Source organism: Myotis lucifugus, unplaced genomic scaffold (genome assembly GCF_000147115.1).
Source record: "Myotis lucifugus unplaced genomic scaffold, Myoluc2.0 scaffold_1, whole genome shotgun sequence".
NCBI classification, from domain to species: Eukaryota; Metazoa; Chordata; class Mammalia; order Chiroptera; family Vespertilionidae; genus Myotis; species Myotis lucifugus.
The window spans coordinates 13,716,170-13,737,613 of NW_005871049.1; the positions used below are offsets into that span (position 1 = coordinate 13,716,170).

General features: G+C 37.9%; 1 pseudogene; it reads left to right on the forward strand.

Annotated features, from left to right (window-relative positions):
- Positions 1–20,916: 20,916 nt before the first annotated feature.
- Positions 20,917–21,047, forward strand: LOC111826564 (annotated as a pseudogene).
- Positions 21,048–21,444: the final 397 nt, after the last annotated feature.

Genomic DNA, 21,444 nt, shown 5'->3' on the forward strand with positions numbered 1-21,444 from the left:
GTGAGCATCTGTGCTGTCTCTCGGCTTAGTTTTTGCATCTGTGAGCAAGATGTGTCCTAGGGTATCAGAAAAGCCTAAGAGAGCTCATAAGGGTGTTATGCTTAACATAAAACTAGACATAATTAAGCATATGTAGTATCATTTGATAGGTTATTTTTTGGGGGAGAGTGTCTTGAAATGCTAAACAATTTGTCAAATAAATTAATGGCCATTGCTTCTTTATTTTATGTGGTTTCAGCTTAGGAAAGGGTTCATAGGAATGCTGTACTTTCAGGAAACCTATAGACTGACCCAAGCTTTGTTCACGTCTGGTCAAAGTCTGTACGTTCGGCTTCATTTGCACTGTCACTCAGCTGTCTCTCTTGGTTTTTCAATATTCTTTCTTTAGCTTTTCCAAGGCAAGGGCTGTCTCAGTCACTTAGTTTTGTACACATGTTCCAACACCACAGATTAATCCGAAGTGATGTGAAGCCATCTTCCTCCTCACTTCAGACTTTACTTCTAACATTTACAGGGATAGTTACAAAAAGAATAAATACAAATCTTTAATCAAATGGAAAACACTGTTTCAGTATGTCTTTGTAAAATTTAAGCCAGATGAATATTTTTCTCAAAGCTTTCAGTGGAAGAATTTCACACATGAAGGGTGTCTAGTGCAATAGCCAGAAATGAAATATTTCTTTTGAAGGAAGGACGTTGTCAAGAGCATGGGAGGAAGTCTAAGGGATACCACCGACAGTAGTGTCTGGCTCTGAAGGGAAATTGCACCCACATGATTAGCCACATGGATAATGATCCTCTGCAGGAATTCCATCACAAAATAATGTAAGCATTAAGTTTTTCTCACATTGTTTAATGAACAAGTTCTCCTTTCACATTTTAGACTTTGGATGAATACATAAACATGCGAAAATTTGAAATTGTGGGAGAGCTATGTAAAATGTTGTGTTTCTTCTTTTATTGCTGGAGACAAGAGACAAAGAAAGCAAGAGACTTTGACTATAAATCAGAACCTTATTTAAAACAGCAAGGTTGGGAACAGTGGGGGGCGGGGAGGACAAAAAAAAGAAAAAAAACAGCAAGGTTAAAATCTCTAAAGTATTTATAAAGTATCTACAGAGGCATGTTTAAAGGTGATGGACAGAGACTTGACTTGGGGTGGTGAACACACAATAGAATATTCAGATAATGTATTATAGAATTGTATAACTGGAACTAGTATAATATTGTTAACTAGTGTCACCCCAATTAATTCAATAAAAAGGAAAACAAAAACAAACCAGAATAAAGTTCCCCCAAATTATCTTCTGCTTTTTCAAAGCCTATATGTAAGAATGGAGATTATCAGAACAATTGCAGAAACTCCTACTTAAATCCTTTCTCTTGGCTTCTTTGCTCCCCAGGGAGAAGTTCTTTTGTTGGAGAGGGTATTTCAGAGAATTTAATTGTGTTCCTTATCATAAAATCAGACCTGTCTGCAATAGTTTGGAACAATTAGCAAATTGTTATCCATTTTGTTCTTCTTAAGCACTGGCCCCCAGGGGGAAATGGAGAACTGTCACAGTGGTAATTGCAGGCATTCTTTTTTTGCTTTACCTTTTCCTGCTGACTCCTAATCCAAGCCTCTTGCAGATACAGTTTTAGGGTTTATAGAGGAAGAGCAAAATTTAGCCTTCAAGAGCCAAACTTATTTTCTGGTTTCATGGTTTCCTCCCTCTCAGTATTTCAAGAGGGAGCTGATTTCCATTTCATATCCCTGGGAAGGAGCATTATCACATCGTCATGAAGAAGTAAATTAGCCCCCATTATCCCTGAGGTTGGCCAATGGGAATTTACCCTTGCTGATGGTGGAGCTGGAGCTGCTGGGGAACAGTGAAGCCAGGCAGGGAACCAAGAGGTGCCTGGCATTTCCCCGAAGAACTGAAACAATGGCTATCCTTTGTGTCACTATGAGGGGAAGTAATTTCATGCCAAATAACATTAGCAATATGATCGGAATCTTTTATAATTAATTATTTTTTCTGTGAGCAAATGTGCTTGAGAAAGTTCAGTACCCCTCACTTTTCAGCTATCATCATTAGGTGCAGGTCTAGACCAGTGGTTCTGAACCTTGGCTGCACATTAGAATCAACTGGGAATCTTTTTAAAATCCTGATTTCTGGGCCTCATCCTCCAGAAATTCTGTTTCTTTGTTATGGGGTAGGGCCACAACATTAGTAACAAAGAAACAGAATTTCCGGAGGATGAGGCCCAGAAATCAGGATTTTAAAAAGATTCCCAGGTGATTCTAATGTGCAGCCAAGGTTGAGAACCACTGCTCTAGACTCAATGGCCTTGGGAAAATAGCTCAGTAATCATCGCCTCCAGGTGTTACTTTGCTTTGTATCTTCTCCTCTCTTTCCCTAGAAATTTTAATTTTTCTGTCTAGGTTCTGTTTGTGCCAGTGTCAGGCACAGGGGCTGGAAGTGGTGTTATTTGCAAGCTAGCAAGGTGCGCAGAGCTAACGTAGCAGGTCTGAGCCTGCTACCCCTCGGATAGCAAGTTAAACCTGCTTCCAAGGTTGGCCCTTGGCTGACGTCTGGGACCTTGGGTTTCGGGAGGGTTCCCACCATTCCGAGAACTGATAAAACTGACTCATTGTGCCTCATTAAAAACTCATAAATGTTATTTATGTTGAACACCTGTTTTCCTTCTGGGTGTCTGGAATTTTGTCATGTACTAGGCAGAGGGTGCATATGTGGCAAGACCTCAAGAAAAGCCTTGGGTACTGAGTCTAATGAGCTTCACTGGTAGACAATACCAGTAAATTAATATGTATTGCTAAAGGAATTTAGTGCATCCTATGTTACCCTGCTGGGAAAGGACTCTTGGAAGCTTGTGTCTGGGTGCCCTACAGACCTCACCTTATCCTTTGTTGACTTTGCTTTGAATCTTTCACTGCAATAGGTGACAGCCATGAGTACAATTATCTGCTGGGTCTTGTAAGTCCTCCTCACCAATCATCAAACCGGGGCTGGTCTTGTGGACCCATCGACTCACAAGATATAACAAAGAGAATGCATGCTCCATTTTTCATCTAGACTTTTAAAATTAAAGTCTTATGATGCATCTTTTTATTATTTTCCATCACTTTAGAGAACCTCTAGAAGAACTCAAACAGCAGTATGATTTGTCAGTAAGCTTGCATACAAGCTATAATCTTGGAAATAAGGCATTAATTGTTGATTCTACATTTAAATTCATTATTTTCATAACAGTGTAGTGTACTCTATTCAAATTGAATATTGTGGCAGCTTTTAGTTTTACTAGTAAAGAAGTTATCATGTAAAAAGTTATTTCCTCAGTAACACCACTTGTTTCGAGAATGCTGGCTTAAAAATTCTAGGGTTTTTGACTGAATTAGTGTCCCCAGAGAAATTTGAGTTGAATTTTCTGAGAAATAGAAATAAAAATATGATATCTGAGACAACATATTAGACACCAGAAGCTATAACACTCCCAGGATATTTTTTGTGTTGTCTGATATAAAAATCTATTGCTTTAGGTGGTTGTATTAAATGTTACATTAGATTATGTCAAAATCCTTCAGAAATTCTTCAGATGGCCACGGATATTACTTAAAGTTTTGATAAAATTTAAGTTTGATAGGATGGGTGAGAGACTATTAGATGAAGCTGGTTACACAGCAAGTGAGCGGCAAAAGTGGGAAAATGAGACTTCTCCTTAGCCACTACCCAGCTCTTCTCCACTTCTGAGCATCTTGTACTGAATTTCAATGGACCTTTGGAGGCAGACGCTCTTATGTGTATAAATGCAAACTTAGAGCATTTTGCTCACTCTTAGTGCCAGATTCAAAGTCCTGCTTCCACAAAACTGACGTCCAGAGTCAGAATGGATTGTTCCTACCAAATAGAAACAATAATATGCTTCAACCTTCCTCTAAACAGAACTCCATCTAGATTATTTTAAGCTTGGGATTTGAAGCCAGATGTCAAATCTGCTTACTAACACAGGATAGGACTTAGGTCACATATTAATTTTTTAAATCTTGCTTTTATAATCTATAAAATGTGAATAACACCACTGAATGTGAAGGACTATAGTAATCACCAGATGAAAGACCAGTATGTAAGTACAAGACCTACAGACTATGCGAGGAATATTGGGGTAGGCATTCAATAAATGGTAGAAATTCTGGCTTATCCCTTGTTGTTTGGGAGAACCTTAACCTTTGACAGACAGATGGTGAAGGCAGCACAAATAAATAAAATACATTTCTACACAACTCACTCCAGAACAATTAGTTAGGGTTTCCCATGTAAGAAGTGGTTTGATTGAAAAATTCACAGTTTGGATTTCAAAGCACTTCCTCTTTTGATTTATGATTTGAAGCCCACTTCTCTCCATATTTTAACACCATGGTATGTTTCTCCTGATTAATAATCACATGGACATCCACTAAACCTTATTTCAATGAGAAGAGGAAAACCTACTTCTTCATGATTCCTCCCACCCCTGAGAGATATCATAACACCTTATATTCCATACTTTAGGTCAGGCCAAATTTGGTGAAAACCCATCCAGTCATTTCCTGGGAATGTAGTAACAGATAAATAGGTGAATTCATTTCATTTTTATTGGAGATGATGATGGGAGACACTGATGCTTGTTCTTCTCCCTGTCTCTAACTAACATTGACAATGCTAATGTCTGCTTGGTCCAGAACAATATGGTCCAGAACATGGATTTAAAATTTTCTTCTGAAACTTCATGTAATATAAAAATGTTTGGAGAAATTTACAAAACAAGGCAAGCCTTAGATAATGGAATTAAACCCCAAGTAAGAGTTAAGAAGTGAAGGAGAAAAGTTGTGTGCAAGATGGAGAGTTAATGGAAAGTCAGAGAAAAAATGTCATAGCACTAACAGGGGACTATGAAAGAAAAAGGCTAGGGGGGCCTGCAACCAAAGAGAAAGGCAAATTTGCTTTTGGAAGTGATGCCAAGAAGTTCATCAGACACTATAATCTAGACCTACTACTGCCTGTCATAGGCCTCCTGCACCCTTGCCATACCAAATGATATGTGGTGTCCTTGATATACATGTTGACATTGCCAAGCTCTTGATCATGGTGCTGCCTTTACCTGTTGGTCTGCTTACCAAACAAGTTCAGCATTGAAGACTCAACTCACGCGTCACTCTCTGTCTCTCTATGAAGACTTTCAGAAAGCAATCCAAATAAAACTGATCAGTTATTCCTTTGGATCTCCACTGTACTGGCTGTACCAATAATTACTGAGATCAGAGTACCCATAACGCACTCTTGAATTGGTGCCTGTGGCTCTGTTCACCTTGTACATTGTTATCTTCTTATGGGCTAGGAATTTAATTTATCTTTGTATGTGCCTGACACAAAAATATATTTTAAATACACGGCCATTTGCATGAATAAACACAACAAGAAAGAGAAAAAAAATCAAGAAATGAAATAAGGAATGAAAAAGATCTCAAAAATTTAATAAAATTGTAGAAAAGAGTATTTTTCTTACCTAGGTTTACCTAAGCTATAGGGGAACAAAAGTTGCTCCTCTCAGGCCAGTGTTTAAAGATGACCATTTACAAAAAGGTTCAAAAAATTTAAAAAAAATATATAAAATTTTGCTTACTAAAGTGTTTACAGAGAAACTATAACCCAAGGGGCTGAGTAACACCATGAATGTACACACAGACAAAAAACAAACAAACAGAATATAAACTAAAATCCAAATCCTGGCACTCACATTTTTTCTAATAGCAAACACTTTTTGAAAATGAAGATAATTCTCAGACATTTCAGTTGAAAAGTCCAAAAACCAGGTAGACACATACACTGAGGAGGTTTGGCAAGGGGTTAGGAGACACTTTGCTTTCCTCAAGACCATAATTAGCTCCCAGAAGGTTACCTTCCTGTGGTCTACCCTTTTCACCTATTTTTTGACTCTGAACTTACATTTTAGCACCAGTGATTTTCCACGATGTTAAAGAATGGGCTTGGCAATCATGGGTCCTAAGGCCATCAGAGCTCTGCATTCCAGCATCAATCACAGGAGAAGTTTATTGGCACCAAGACACTTTTTCACTATGAAACACCCAAGAGAAAATGCTTCTTAATGAATCAGAGCTGGCAGTGTTAGTCTTGAAGCAAACAACAAACTTTCAGCAGTCTCATTATATGTAATTATCAAACTTTGAAGTTATGGTGTTAAGGCCTACCATTGGGCATAGCCAAACATATGGATTTGCTAGCTGCTGAGATGATGGAGGTTTTGATATCCAGTCATCATCACCTGTTCTTATTCGATTGTCCTCATGATCAATTATTTAGCTCTTTAATAATAAAGCTGTCAATCTCTGGTTTTGTAAAGTAAAACTTGAACAAATATTTTATGTTTATAGCCAATCTATTTCTTAGTTTACCACTCCAAATATACATTATCTATAACTTAACTAGAAAAGGGAGGTTAAATGTATATTTATTCAATTCAAATACACCTATATTAAATAACTATTAAGTATCAGAAAGTACACTAAGAACTTAACGAGATATAAAAATGACTTACCTTATCTCTGCTCTTAAGAGCGTGCAAATAGTGGCTGAGAAGAGAATGATAACTGAAATGTGTAACTAAAGCAAGAAGGAAAATGATAACGTTAGAGCTATAGCTATTTTTGTAGGGGTTCAAAGAAACAGAAATTCTCATCAATCTGGGGATGAAGGTAAGGGGATGGGAAATAGGAATTAGTCCATGAAAAAAGGGGGATGGATGTTGAGGATAAAAAAGATTTTAAAGACCAAAGGAGACCTTCAAAAATAGCATGTGAGTGTTGGGAGGGCTAATGAGCTAATACAGGAGAGTGCTTAGAATGTTGTTGGGCAGAGACAATTCATTATCATCATTGCCATCCAATAGGTTATAAAATGCAAACTTGAACATGTGATTATGACATGTGCAACCTTCCCTGGTGTCTTTTAAAGTGAGAGATGGTTTTCCTAACCTCTCAGGCTTCTATTGGGCATCTTTCACAGCCAAGGATTGTGTATGTAAGCTGAGGCCTGAGCAAAAATGTGGGTCAAGTTGTGATCGCCCATGTCCCTCTGTGCAGTCACTACCCTGTTTTTCTTCTGTTGTTGCTTTGGGACCTGTTATATCTAAGAGAAAAAAGAAAAACATGTACAATAGAAATAGCTTCAGGTAGGGTTTATGTATCAAGGGACAAAAGTATTCTTCCAACCGTAATATGAGGTGATGGGAATTTTTGCTTGCATTTTCTCTCTCTTCATTCAGACAGGGACAGAGCTTAAAAGGACATCTTTTATCCAGGGCATGATAGCTGTTTTCCAAAGATGAGCTATTAGTGTGACATCCTTTTCTAGTTGTCACTTTTCTTTGTGTCAGCTCTGCATAAGCTGACAGAATCACTTAAACCATTCAATTCAAACACTCAAACACCAAATTAGGTAACTTTAAAGTGTCTTCCAATTCTGAGATTCTATGATTTCAGCCTGTAAAGGTAATGTTGGGAACGAGTTTATTAAATTTTATATCTCTATGATAGTGACTAGGTCATTTTTCAGACAATGATAATTAATGTTTTTCCTAATTAATTAGGAAAACAAATCTTTATATTCATTAATGATAGGGTCTAATATTCTGAGGTATCATTTGGCCTTGTCTTTTTGTGTTAATAACTTTTCTAAATGTAAGAGCAATATTTGATGCTTGGAGAGAAAAAGTCTGCAGTCCTCCCCACAGCTATATCAAAGCTACAGTTCTCAGTATATTGTATTATAGAATTGTACATCTGAAACCTACATAATTTTATTAACCAATGTTACCCCCAATGAATTCAATAAAAAAACTACAGTTCTCTCCATTTCCAGCAACAGTGCTGTCTTCTCCCCATGTTGCCAGCCTCTGTATGCTCAATCATACTGTATGCTCAATCATTCCCTCTGAGGTTCCTTAACTCTGCCTCCACCTTTGGAAATAAAGGTCTACTTTAATCTCTGTCTCCCTTTTCTATGTAAAGGAATAACTGACTTACTAAAATATTTTTCAGATACCATATAATTCACTCATTTTAATTATATAATTCAATAATTTGTAATGTTTTCACAGATTTGTGCAACCATTACCACAATCAATTTTAGAATATTTTCATCACCATCCTCCAAAAACCTCATACCATTTAACAATCATCTCATTTCCTCCACTCGCCCAGGCCCAAGCAACCACTCATCTATTTTCTATCTGTGTGGATGTGCTTAACATGGGCATTTTCTATAAATGAAATCATATAATATGTGGTCTTTTGCGACTAGCTTCTTTCACTTAACATAATGCTTTCAAGTTTCATTCATGTTGTAGCATTTATGTCTTTTTTTTGTTTTAATAATTTCTAAATAATATTTTATTTAAGATATACCACATTTTATTTATCCATTTATCAGTTCATGGATTTTTGGGTTGTCATCCATTTTTGGCTATTATAAATAATATTGCTGCAAATATCTATGTACAAGTTTTTACATAGACCTATATACTAGTACTTATTACTCAGAGTGCATATCCAGGATTTTAATTGTTGGGTTATATGACTACTCTATGTTTAACCCTTTGTGGAACTGCCAGATAGTTTTCTAAAATGACTATACCATTTTATCTTCCCACCAGAAATATACAAGGGTTCCCATTTTCCATACACTTGCCTACACTTATCTGTTCTTTTTTATTATAGTCATCTTAATGTATGTGAAGTAATATCTTATTGAGGATTTGATTTGCATTTTGGTGATGGATAATGATGTTGAGCATCTTTTAATGTACTTCAGAACAATTTGTCTATCTTTTTTGGAGCAATATCTACTCAGATCTTTGGCCATTTAAAACTTACAATCTCTTAAATACTTCATTTGTTTTTGCCTGGATTCTTGCTAGGATCCCAACTGGTATTTATAGCAAGACCATCAGATTTATAGAACAGGCCCTACTTCAATTTCATGAAGAATGTAGGGCAAGCTACTTGTGCAAACATAAGGAAGGAAATCACTTCCATGTTACTACACTGACCTCAGCAATTTCTTTTGAATTAAATCTGTATCTCAATATGGTCTCTTAATCATCTACTTTTCATTTGAATCATTTATTGCTACACTGTCCTAAAAAATGGGAGACTAGGTACCTCTCAGAACAAGTCATAGAAAGTGGAATTTTAGGACTCTGATTTTCCCAGCATGCTTTAAAAAGCCTTGGTGTTTGAAACAGCTTAATAAGAAAAGCTCTAGGTTGGAGTGAATATGGCCTCTTCTTATGAAAATAATTCAGACTTCTGTGAAACCCAGCAGTTTCAATAAAGTTGGTGTTCAGAGTCACACAGAACTGGGTTTGAATATCTACTCTACTATTTATTGGCTGTATGAGTTTGGGTCAGTTACTGAATCATTTCAGCCTCAGTTTCCTTATCTGTATATTGTATATAAAATATTTTTGGAATGTAAGTAAAATAATACAAATGAAACAGCTAGAAAGAATAATAATAAACAATTATTTCTTAACCCACTATCCGTGCCCTGTCATTTCATGTTAGTCTGGTTCTAGTTCTGAAAGGTATCTTTTTCCTTTATAAGGCTAAGTGTGTGACCAGAATTAATGCAGTTATGTTACAAAAGACACATTTTATCTATGGGATATGTGACTGCATTTAATTATATGGTTTATAATAAAATTCTAAGATATATTAAATATTCTTTTCTTTTTAAAAACAACAACAGTAAATAAGACAAAGTGATAGACCTCATAGAGTTTACATTCTTGTGAAGACAGACAATATATCTTCTATAATAATAAAAGGGTAATATGCTAATTAGACCAGACGTCATTCCGATGTCCTTCCTGATGAAGCCAGGGCCTGAGGGAAGCCAGCCTGGGTCCTGGGTACCTGGGGGCAGCTGGAAGGAAGCACACCAGTCCCAGGTGCCTGCCGGCGGCCGGAGGAGGGAAGCCTGGATCCTGGGTTCCAGAGGGAAGCCGGTGCTGGCAGTCGGGGGAAGGAAGGCCTACTCTTGCACGAATTTTCATGCATCAGGCCTCTAGTATATTTATAAAAGTGTAGAACACAAAATAAAATTGTGTTTAGGGGTCTCTCTACAAATCTATAAGCTTCAGAAATAGCCTTGTCATTTATCTAAAACATGAATTTGATGACATGGCTGGGAAAAGTAACATCATAACCTCTATTTATAATTGTGAGCATGTTAATATTTTGTATTGACAACACACCAAGTGAAACAGAGCAGTTCTCTTTTCAATTCATTTCTCTGAGCTGATGAATTATGAATATGAAGTGAGAAGCCTGTCTTAGGATATTAATGTTATATCTCAAAGAAGCAAGAGAAAAAGCTCTGACCTTTAGGAGCACAATGAATTCATAGAAAACCAGTCCTCCAGGCATCCACCCTGAAAAGTGCACTCTTATCTACAAACCACACAGATGAGGTACCCTCTTAACTCAAATAATAGCCATGTCTCCCTCCTGAAAATTGTGGAACTCTGCTTGGACTATAAAAGAGTCCAACTGTGCAAAGAGCTATGAATGAAGCGACACAGGCATTTGTATCCTGCAAGTGGAGATATTTTTTTTTTCCTGAGTGCAAATGGAACATCAAACAAGCACATTTTAAGTACATAGAATATTGGCAGTTGCAGAATCTGCTTCTGGATGCTCTTGTTCTTAAATTATATGTAATCTATTTATTTATTTATTTAATATATGTTTTTCTTGATTTCAAAGAGCGGAAGGGAGAGGGAGAGATAGAAACATCCATGATGGCAGAGAATCATCAATAAATAGGCTGCCTCCTGCACACAACCTGGACATGTGCCCTGACCAGGAATTGAACTGTGACCTCCTGGTTCATAGGTTGACCTTCAACCGCTGAACCTCACTGGCGGGGCTACCTAATCACTTTATTTAAAGTGAGTCAGTTTGTACTGACTTGATTTTTTTCTTGCCAGTCCCTACTAAATTCACTCTATGGAATATCTTTCTTACCCCTGGATTAAAATTCATGTAAATTCCACAATGTTCCCAATCATTCAGATGATAAAATCTCTCTGTTTTTTTTAGGTACTAGAAAGTCCTGTCAGGTTAATTATCACATCCATCAAGTTTTTGCTCAAATGCTATCTTCCTTGGCCATCTTATTTATAATTTCAAAGCTCACTTTCTCCCCAGCATTTCATAAATAATTTACTGATTTTATTTTCTATCTTCACTAGTAAATTCCTGGAGTTCAGTGACTGTTCCCACCCTCCCCCGCCTCACATGTGTGGATGGTGTTCACTGATTGAGTCCTTGAACCAAAACCAGTGGGGGGCACATTGTAAGCACTCACTCAATAAATATTTGTTGAAAGGGAGAGGGCACCAGAAATCCAAATTCTCACTTAGTTTAAATCTTTTCTCCTTTCCCAGAGTGGACTCGCCTCAAGAGGGACACTGTGATGAGCAAGGAGGTTGCAGGCAGCTTCCCCCCACTAATCAGCTGCTGCTTTCGCCTGCAAGAGGCAGGGTGGGAGAATACACACTTGCCTGTGGTAGTAATTTGCATTCAGGCACAATTTCATCACAGTTGTGACAGACGCACAATTTGCCAGAACTTTTCTTTGTTGGGTGGTTTGTGGGTTCTTAGGAGATGTCACGTTGCTGAAGCTCTCTCACCTCTGTGACAAAGGTGATGCCTTGACCAATAGGTAGGCTGCTTGTGACATTACATAAAATCTAAATGTTTTCTTTTCTGTACTTTATATTAAAATAATATGAGGTTATTATAACAAGTAAAATAATTATATAACATAGAGGTTTATAAAGGCAAGACAAAAATCCTCCCTTTATTCCCCAAAAAAACCAAATCAATGCTAATAATCTTTTTCCATAACTTGCTTCTTATTTGCAAGCACACATGCAAATATGGAATGTTTTTGTATATTTATTTTTATTTAAATAAACCAGACTCTGCTTATTACATTGATAAATTGTTCATGTTATTGTTCTACAACTTCTTCTAATGTCTTATTCAGATAAAACCAGCATACTGAACAAACATGATAAATGACATAGTTGAACAAACTTTGTTTTTTTGTTCTCTTGTCTCTTGTTTCTCAGTCTTCTTTATCAATTATTTAGGGTATTTGATCTTTCCTTGCCCCTGGATGAAAACTAAGGTCACTTTAAATGCAGACTCAATTAGATAAATATAATGTTCATTCCTAGATATTAATCAGATATTCATAGTTCATTTAACGGTAAAATCTTCTTCCCGTTCCGCGTTTGGGTCCAGTTTATTACTTTATTTTCATTTAAGATTTGAATCTAGATGAAATTATTGTATATCATTTGAGAAGGCTACCAAGCAGGATCACACATGGGGTTGTACTTGGGGACAGGTGACAGCAAGCTGGAACCTTAGCAGTGGGCTTTTACATAGCAACCAGGGGAGGAAATCTAGGATTCCTAGGCTTCCTAAGGATTGGCTCATTTGAATAATCACACAGTCTCTGAGCATAGAAGCTGTCCCTAGTTGTTTGGTACCTGGTCCAGGGTGCAAATGGTATGCCTCATAGCTGGATAGTATGGGAGCCTGATAGGGGAAGTGGTTGTGGTAGGGGCTTAGCAAACTGCCCACAAAGGGGAATTGAGAGTTTTAGCAACAATTTCAATGCTGAGTCATGACAGCACTTACGAAATATTATATTACCAGAGACATCACCTTTCCAACAGTGCAAGTGGAAGATTTCCGGTTCAGACTTGGGTGTTCCTGCCCCTTGGCAGAGTGAGCAGGGTTTTTGCTGAAGGACCCCAGTGGTGTAATATTGGAGTCAGACTGTGTGTCCCCTAAACCTGATTCTCTGGGCCTCCTAGAGATTCTCAGAGACATCCTGTGTTAGTCAGGTTTCTCCCTATGTATGGAGAGGGTTATAATAAACCAAGGTTCATACAAATAAAGCTCTCACTGGTACCAATCACACATGTGTGTTTCCATCTGTCATTGTTGATCATGAATTTGGTTGACACTTCTATTATAGAGAAAGGGCGAATAGTGATATTAAAATATTTCTTCTAATTAATTTCCTTTCAATGTGCACGAATTTAATCACTGGGCCACGAGTATTATATAAAAAGAATAAAACTATTAACTCCACGCAGGATACTTTAACTTTCCCATCTCCTCCCTGTTCTGTCTCTTCACTCTCCTTTTTCTGTCCAATATCCCCTAGTTTCAAAGTTTTGCTGAGCAAGCTTTGTACTTTGAGGTTCAGGTTTTTGTTTTTTAATTCTCTGGAAGTTTCTCACATCTATTTTTAAAATTCCTATTTAAACTATTTATACTTTGCACTTCACTTTGGTGACATTTAAACCAAAATATTTTATTATATTTTTGCAAAGGCAAAGGCCAGAGAAGCTAGTGAAGAAGTCAGAGAAGTGGATAAAGAGTCAGATCAAAAGCTTGGAATGCCTGTAGAATTCGGGGACTTTGTGCAGACCAGAACATGAAGGTAGGGCAAAGAGAAGCCTCCAAGTGAAAAGATACAGCAGGGTGAGTTGCTGTAGTTGCTCTTAAGCCGTACACTTCTTGCACGTTTCAACCCTGCTTCTTGAGGGGAAATCATAGAATTCCTGATAGATCCTGGCCATCAATATATATAAAAGCCCAGCGAACAAACAGCGGAACGACTGGAGAGACAGGTTGCTATGATGCGCACTGCAGTGGCCAACTGGCCCGATCCAAACCCTGACAGGCAGCCCCCCAGTCACTCATGCCCCCCCCAGCCAGCTCCGCCCCCAATTGTCCCCCCCACCACAATTGGGGGCAGGGCCACTGGCCGACCGCCCACAGCCCCTCCCCCTGGCTGGCCCTGCCCCTGATCTGCCCCCATCAGGGCAGGCCGGCCAGACCCCACCCGTGCACGAATTAGTCTATAATAATAAAAGCATAATATGCTAATTATGCTGGACAGCCAAACAACCTTCTGGAAGACCTTCCAGACAACCTTCCAGATAAAGCCGGGGCCGAGCCCCTTGCACGAATTTCGTTCATCGGGCCTCTAGTGGATTATAAAGGCAGGAGCATGGGATTTATAGCCACATCGATTTGGTATCAAAGAACTCCTGTACCGCTACTTAGGTGATATCAGGCAGTCACTAGCCTCTACAGCCTCAGTTTCCTACCTGTGAAAAAGGAATAACAACCACCACCTCACAAATTGCTATGGAAATATATACGTCCACAGCCCTGTGAGCTGGGTACTATGAGGCACTCAAGTAACATTGGCTCTCTCTTTCCCTTGGGCACAGCTGATATTTGCCTCAAGACAATAAAACTAATTTGGAATTCAAGCCACACATCTCCTGCTGAGCAGAGGAGCAACTGGAAAAACAACACCTTTCCCCCTCCAGCCAAGCACGTCAATTTTCATTTTTGTGATCACTTTCTGTGTTTGTCCTGACACACACATAGAGTGGAAAGTACCTTGAACTGGCAGATTTGTGTCCTGCAAAAATATTATTTTGGCTTTGATAGGCAGATACTTTTTGGCTTATCTCTTCCTAGTAAGAGGTATTTGTAAATCACTAGAGTTTTCTATGTGAACCCAAGATCTAGTCAACTACAAAGTAAAACAAAACCTCAAGATAGCTGAAGGACAACATTAAATTTTGATTAATCTGGTATCTTAGAGTGTCTCTAGGCAGCACTAACCTCCTTACACAATGATTTATTGCCTGACATGTTAGCTTGGGAAATACACAAGTTTTCCCTGAAAGGGACTTTTATGAGGTAACAGGCCCACATTCTGCCTCCAGGCACAGAGGTTTCTAACATTGTCACTCTGCTTTGTCCCCTTTTTCTTAGATCTGGGATTTTTAAAAAACTCTTTTTTTTCTCCCCTGGAAGTATATTAAATAAAAGTTTGTTTCTCAAGTAATTTATCAAGGAGCCCTTGGTTAACCTCATCTAACCAGTTATTATTCTGCATTATGGTTAACTATATGGCACCTGCATTGTAGATAAATATAAAGTTATTTTTTTAAAAAATATATATTTTATTGATTTTTTTTACAGAGAGAAAGGGGGAGGGATAGAGAGTTAGAAACATCAATGAGAGAGAACCACCGATCAGCTGCCTCCTGCACACCCCCTATTGGGGATGTGCCCACAACCAAGGTACATGCCCTTGACTGGAATCGAACCTGGGGCCTATTAGAAATGAACATCTTCAGGCCTGGCCTGGTGGCTGATTGGGAGTGTTGTCTCGTACACCAAATTAAGCTTTGCAGCACACATGGCCATGTTAGAATCACCTCCTCCAGTTAGCTATGAGATTTTGTGCCAGGTTTGTAATTTGGTACCTCCACAGAGGGAAATAGTGATCTTCAAATTATGGTCCCCAGACATACATTATCAGCATCACCTGAAGCCTATTAGATATGAACATCTTCAGGCCTGGCCAGGTGGCTGATTGGGAGTGTTGTCCTGTACACCAAAAAAGTTGCAGGTTCAATTCCCAGTTGGGACCCATACCTGGGTTGGGGTCTGATTCCCTTTGGGCTTTTATGGGAGGCAACCAATCAATGTTTTTCTCTCACATGGATATATATATATATATCTCTTTCTCTCTCTCTCTCTCTCTCTCTCTCTCTCTCTCTCTCTCTCTCTCACACACACACACACACACACACACACACACACACAATCTATAAAGAAATATCCTTGGGTGAGGATTTTAAAATTTACAGATATAATGTAATACAATATTACATATGCTTTTAAAAACCTCTATACATTATTACTACTCCCAAAATATTCTGTTATACTTTTTATGTTAGATACCTTTTACCTAACTTTAGATTCCCTGCTAGACACACACACACACACACACACACACACACACAATTATACATCTCCTGCCAATTGGGATATATGCAAAATAATTTACATGCTTTCTTCTTAGCCAAATTTCTGGCTGTATTTATCCAGAATTTGCAGTATTATGTGTTTTGTAAACCAAAACCCTAGCGAAAGCTGAAATTGACATCCCACTGCAATTTGGTTTTACTAGGCCATTTGTAAATAATAAAAGATTTACAATGAATAAGCTTGCTATATAGCTGTTATTCAGGTAACTAAGTCTAGTGCAGTCAATGAGCAGGTAAATCAAAGTATCTGATGCCATGAGATGTACACCTGAGAAGGTTGCAGTGAGTGTGAAGAAGGGGAAAGAATAGTGGACTAAGAGTAGTACATTAGTTGGATGATTAAAATCTTAAAATATCTCAGATGAGCAACAAGAGTGAAGTCAGTTGGTCAGGGAGCTGCTATACATGCCATGGTTTTCCAGCTTTGCTATCTTCAAAAGACCCATTGTTCGGACTACATCCTAGAAAATGGTATCAGAACTCCAGGGACCCAGGCATTAATGTAATTTTTAAACTCCTCAGACGGTTCCAAGATATAGCAAAGGTTGAACCCAATGTTATCATTGAAACTGACATAAATACAAAACCATGAACTTGGAGAAAAGCTTATGTTGGTGGTGAGCAGCCCAGCATATGAGAATGGCTTTGATATCATGCCTCCAGAGGCGAAACTCTCTCTTATAGTCTTTCTGTGGGTTATGACTGAAGCCACATTTTTAAACCCTATTCCTGGTGTTTATATTAGAGAGTTTATCTGGTTTAGGATGAAAAATATGACCTGGGTTAGGATGAAAGAAGGAGAGCATGGAAGCTGAGGCAGATATCTCAAAGGGCACGAAGGTCCCCTTCCCCTGTTGCTGGGAACAGGGAGACTTCCTCCCAGACGCCCAGGTAGGAGGGGAAGCACAGCAGATGTGGTTTGCATTGAATAAAGATCACAGATTCTTCTTAATCACCACCTTTCCTTTTTATGGAGTAAGTGTAAATTATTGTCAGTTTCGTCATTTGTAGTCAGAGCCTGAACAGATGCTGAAGGTTTAGTTTAAAATGATATGTGTCTCTTATAACAACCTGCAATATGCTCCCCAAGGACTACTTACCTTCCACATCCCATAAACTCAGCTCAGGGGAGCTTATTCGGAAAAGCATTTGAGGTAAATTAAGCACAATGAATGCAACTTTCTTTAGAGATAACATTTAATGGAGTTATTATAGGGCTTCCTATGTGGGCTTTGAGTGGGCATTTGCCTTCATGACTTTGTTTAACAAGCTTTGGTTGCCTGGCTTGTGTGATTTGAAGTTCTATTACAACTATTTGTTCTTAAGAGTTTCGTTACCAACATGTGGCAATCACAGTTTGACTTTCCTGATATTTAAACCTATCGACAGATTATTAGCTATAATCACTTAAAATCAAATAGTAAGTCATAATAAAATGTCAATAAACTTTTAAATATTTAGGATCAACCATTATATGAACTATATGGCACAAAAGAAAAAAAACTGAAATTTTATTGAGTACATACAGAGCAACACATATTTTTTTTTCTTTTTTTTTGTTAATTCTCACCTGAGGGTATTTTTCCATTGATCTTTTAGAGAGAATGGAGAGAGAGGGAAAGACAGAGAGAAACATCAATGTGAGAGAAACACATTGATTGGTTGCACACATTCTGACCAGGGCCCCTGGCCGGGGAGGAGCCTGCAACCTTGACTGGAATCGAACCCAGGACCCTTTGGTCTGGAGGCCGATGCTCTAGCCAGTGAGTCAAACCAGCCATGGCCACATACCTTATTTCTTGATGGCAAAACAATATTCCAAAGAAATAAATTAATATCTAGTTAATGTTTTGGTTTAATGTAATTTTAATTAAATATTAGCTAGATTTATTAGAATTTAACACAATAACCATTTGAAAGAATAAATAAGCAAGAACTGCTAAGAAAAAAAAGAGAGCCTAGTATTAGAAAGATTTAAAATACAAACTGTGAATACTAGTAAAAAATCAACAGATCAATAAAACAAAGTAGATAACCCCATCATTCATAATTATTTTGTTTGCAATAAAGAAAACAACTGTTAGAGGATGGCGAACTATTCATTAAATGGTTGCAGCCAATAGATGATTATCTAGAAAATTATAATATTTGATTTTTAGTTCACACCATATATCAAAATAAATTCTAGCTATATTAAAAAGTTTATATAAAAAGTAATATTATAAAATGATATACATAATTTACATGAACATTCTTCTGATGTTTGATTGGATGACTTCACAAACATACAAGACTTATTTTTTAAAATTATAAAGAAAAATTCCTATATTTTTCTACATAAAAATAAAACATTTTTGTTCATAATAACATTGATGAAAATGAAAAGATATTTTAAGCACAATATTTGTTATAATCATGATGGATATGATTTTTATCTTTAATTATGAAATATAGATGTTATTTTTGTCCTTGTTAAGTCCTATTTCTTCTGATTGGTGGCACTTCACCTAAATATTCAGCCAGAAATATTAAACTCCTAGAGATTAAATGGGAAATATTTGTAGAGAAAGGGTATGTGCACTCCTTTTGGCCCAAGGAATTGTGGGTATGGCAAAGAAGATACAAGAAGTAAAGGTAGACTTGTGAATTATCAATCACTATCCCCTACCCTATCCCCACACCCTTTGAGTCTACTTCATGATGAACAGATTTAAAACATCCAAAAAGTTATGGAGTAGACCATGTGGTGAGTGGCTTGCAATATACTGGGAGAAGAATTACACATGGCTACTTCCCTCATGGTACTGGAGCGATGGCACAGAAGTGACATTTGATGGTGAGAGAGACACTCAGGAAGTGTTTCTGGTTCCCACCAGCTTATGCGTGTCCAGCAAAGGACACAGAGGTGCCATGTGCCTATGGAGGAAACAGAAAGGTACTTGGATCGGGTGAAGAGGCCACAGGGGGCAAAGGTTTATAAACCAGTGGCAAATGGCAAGAATCAGGGACTCCCATGAAGGGTGCCAGCACATTATGCTCAAACTACTAAGTGGGACCCATCACACTCAGCAATCACTAGTCCAAGGAACATCCAGCCCAACCACTCCTCAGTGGAGACTGGGGAGGATCCTGAAAAGTCAGGATCAATCTGAGGACTCAGCACCTCTGAGGTTGTGAGATCATAGAAGATAGAGATGGCAGAAAGCACAAAAGGAAAACGACTTGTGAAGATGAGAGTATTTGTAGGTAAATAAGGGGCTTATGATCGCTTCCTATATCTGTAACGTGAGTAAATTTCTGGTCTAATTACATGTGTTGCCTATCTGTATATTTCTAAAGACAATAGCATTACTCTCTGGGAGGTGAATCCCTGAGGGCCTGGAGTAAGAATGGACCCCTTAGGACCATCTTCTTCCTCCTTCACTGCTCTATCCTTTCCTTCTATACTAGTATACCTCTTGTTCTGGGAGGGAAGCTTCTTCCATTCTCCTTGTCATATCCTCTAATGCTATGGCAGCAAGCCTCCTGGGTTAGCTCTCATATGGAGAGTGAAGGTGGGAATTCTCTCCAAAGTCCATAGTATAAGTACCTATGAGTTTCTACATCCTCTAGGTGCACTCTAACTGGGAGTTCTGGAGTACAAGGAAGTAGGGATCTTTCAGAATAAAAATTATTTGATTTACTAGCTTCTAAATATTATCTCCATTAAAAATAGCCTTAAAGAACCCATGCCAAGTGATAAGAATTCCCCAAAGAAACAATAGAAAAAGCTGAACAAGAAATTCTCAAAAGAAGAAATGGACATATTAAATCACATTTAAATTCACAAGTAATCAAAACTAGACATTTTAAATTATAAAACCTGATTAAATTGACAATTAAAAGAAGATAGTTCCCAATGTTGGAGGGAATACTCTGAGAAAGAATTTTTATATAATGCTTCTGGCAATGTTAATTTGTTCAAAATAGCTTCAAAGCAAATTGGTGATACATTTTTGTATTCTCAAAATTATCTCCTAAGATCATATTTTTTATTATTAGAAAATAAAATAAATATGCTTTTAAACAAAGCTAAGTAACTTTCCCTGGTCTCAACCACTGTCGACCATAGTTAGTGACAGTGGGGTTAGTGAGTCTTCTACCTGACATTTCATGTAGTCCTCATCTGTGTCCACCAGGCATTTATATCAGTAACTGATCACAGGAAGCCAGGTATAGGGATGTTGTACTACGAGTTTTAAGTAGCTTTAGTTTTTGTGCTTCAACTGAAATTCTATGTCAAATTTTTCAAACATGTGTAAATAGTCAAAACATAAAGCAAAGCAAAGTACTAAGTTAAAATAAGAATATTAAATTATTTCTCAAAGAATATTTAAATTTAGCAAGTCAATGAATGGTAACAAATGGTCAAAATCTTTTCCTTAAAGATCTGGCAATGTGTTGTCCATATAACAGTTCATAAAGCAGATTTTGTAAAAGAACCTAATAATAACAGTGATATGAAAAATGATCAAAAATGAAGATGGAATCCCAGATGAAGGTGGCAAATGTTCAAGTAAGTCACTGTCTCCTCTGACAGGGGACTTCCCAGGGACAGCATTAGCAACTCAGAGAAGCAACCAGACATCTCTTCTTTCTTGAATTTCATGATGTTTTCTTCAAGAGGGAATTAGTACAAAGTTATCATACACACATTGAATGAAGGATTCAGAAAGATTGAACAGACCCAGAAAAATACTACCTTTAGACCTTTAACTTTTCCCCAGGAAACTTGATCTCTCTCTCTCTCTCTCTCTCTCTCTCTCTCTCTCTCTCCATCTCCATCTCCATCTCCATCTCCATCTCTATCTCTCTCTATCTCTAGCTCTATCATCGACTTTTTAAAAATTGAAATTGTAAAAAGAGATACTTACCTAGCTAGGGAGATACCATGAACACGAAGGTGGTTTTCCAAGGGTGGGGCTCAATTTCCCTAAATGTTGGAAACTTACTACATAATTTGTGGTAGTGAAGGACTGCATCTGTGCTCTCCCCTAAAAAAAAAAATTGTAAAGAGATGTTTTCCCTGGGCTCTTATATGAAGCTAATGAAAAGGGTCCTATACAAAGAAGTGTACATTTATCTGTTTTATAAAATGTGGCCAAGAGAACTCCTGTTTCAAAGCTGGATTCCTTTAAGCTAAATGAAGAAGTGTTCTTTCTCTTTAATGCTATGATCCTATATAATAAAACCCTAATATGCAAATTGACCAAGCTGTGGAACAACCGGCAGAACAACTGGTTGCTATGATGTACACTGACCACCAGGGAGCATACGCTCAATGCAGGAACTGCCCCCAGCCCGCAGGCCCTGATCATCGGCGGCTGCGGTGGGGCCAGGGCCGGCAAGTGGGCGACGCCAGGCCAGCCAAGGCGGGTGCAAGCAGGGGTCCCA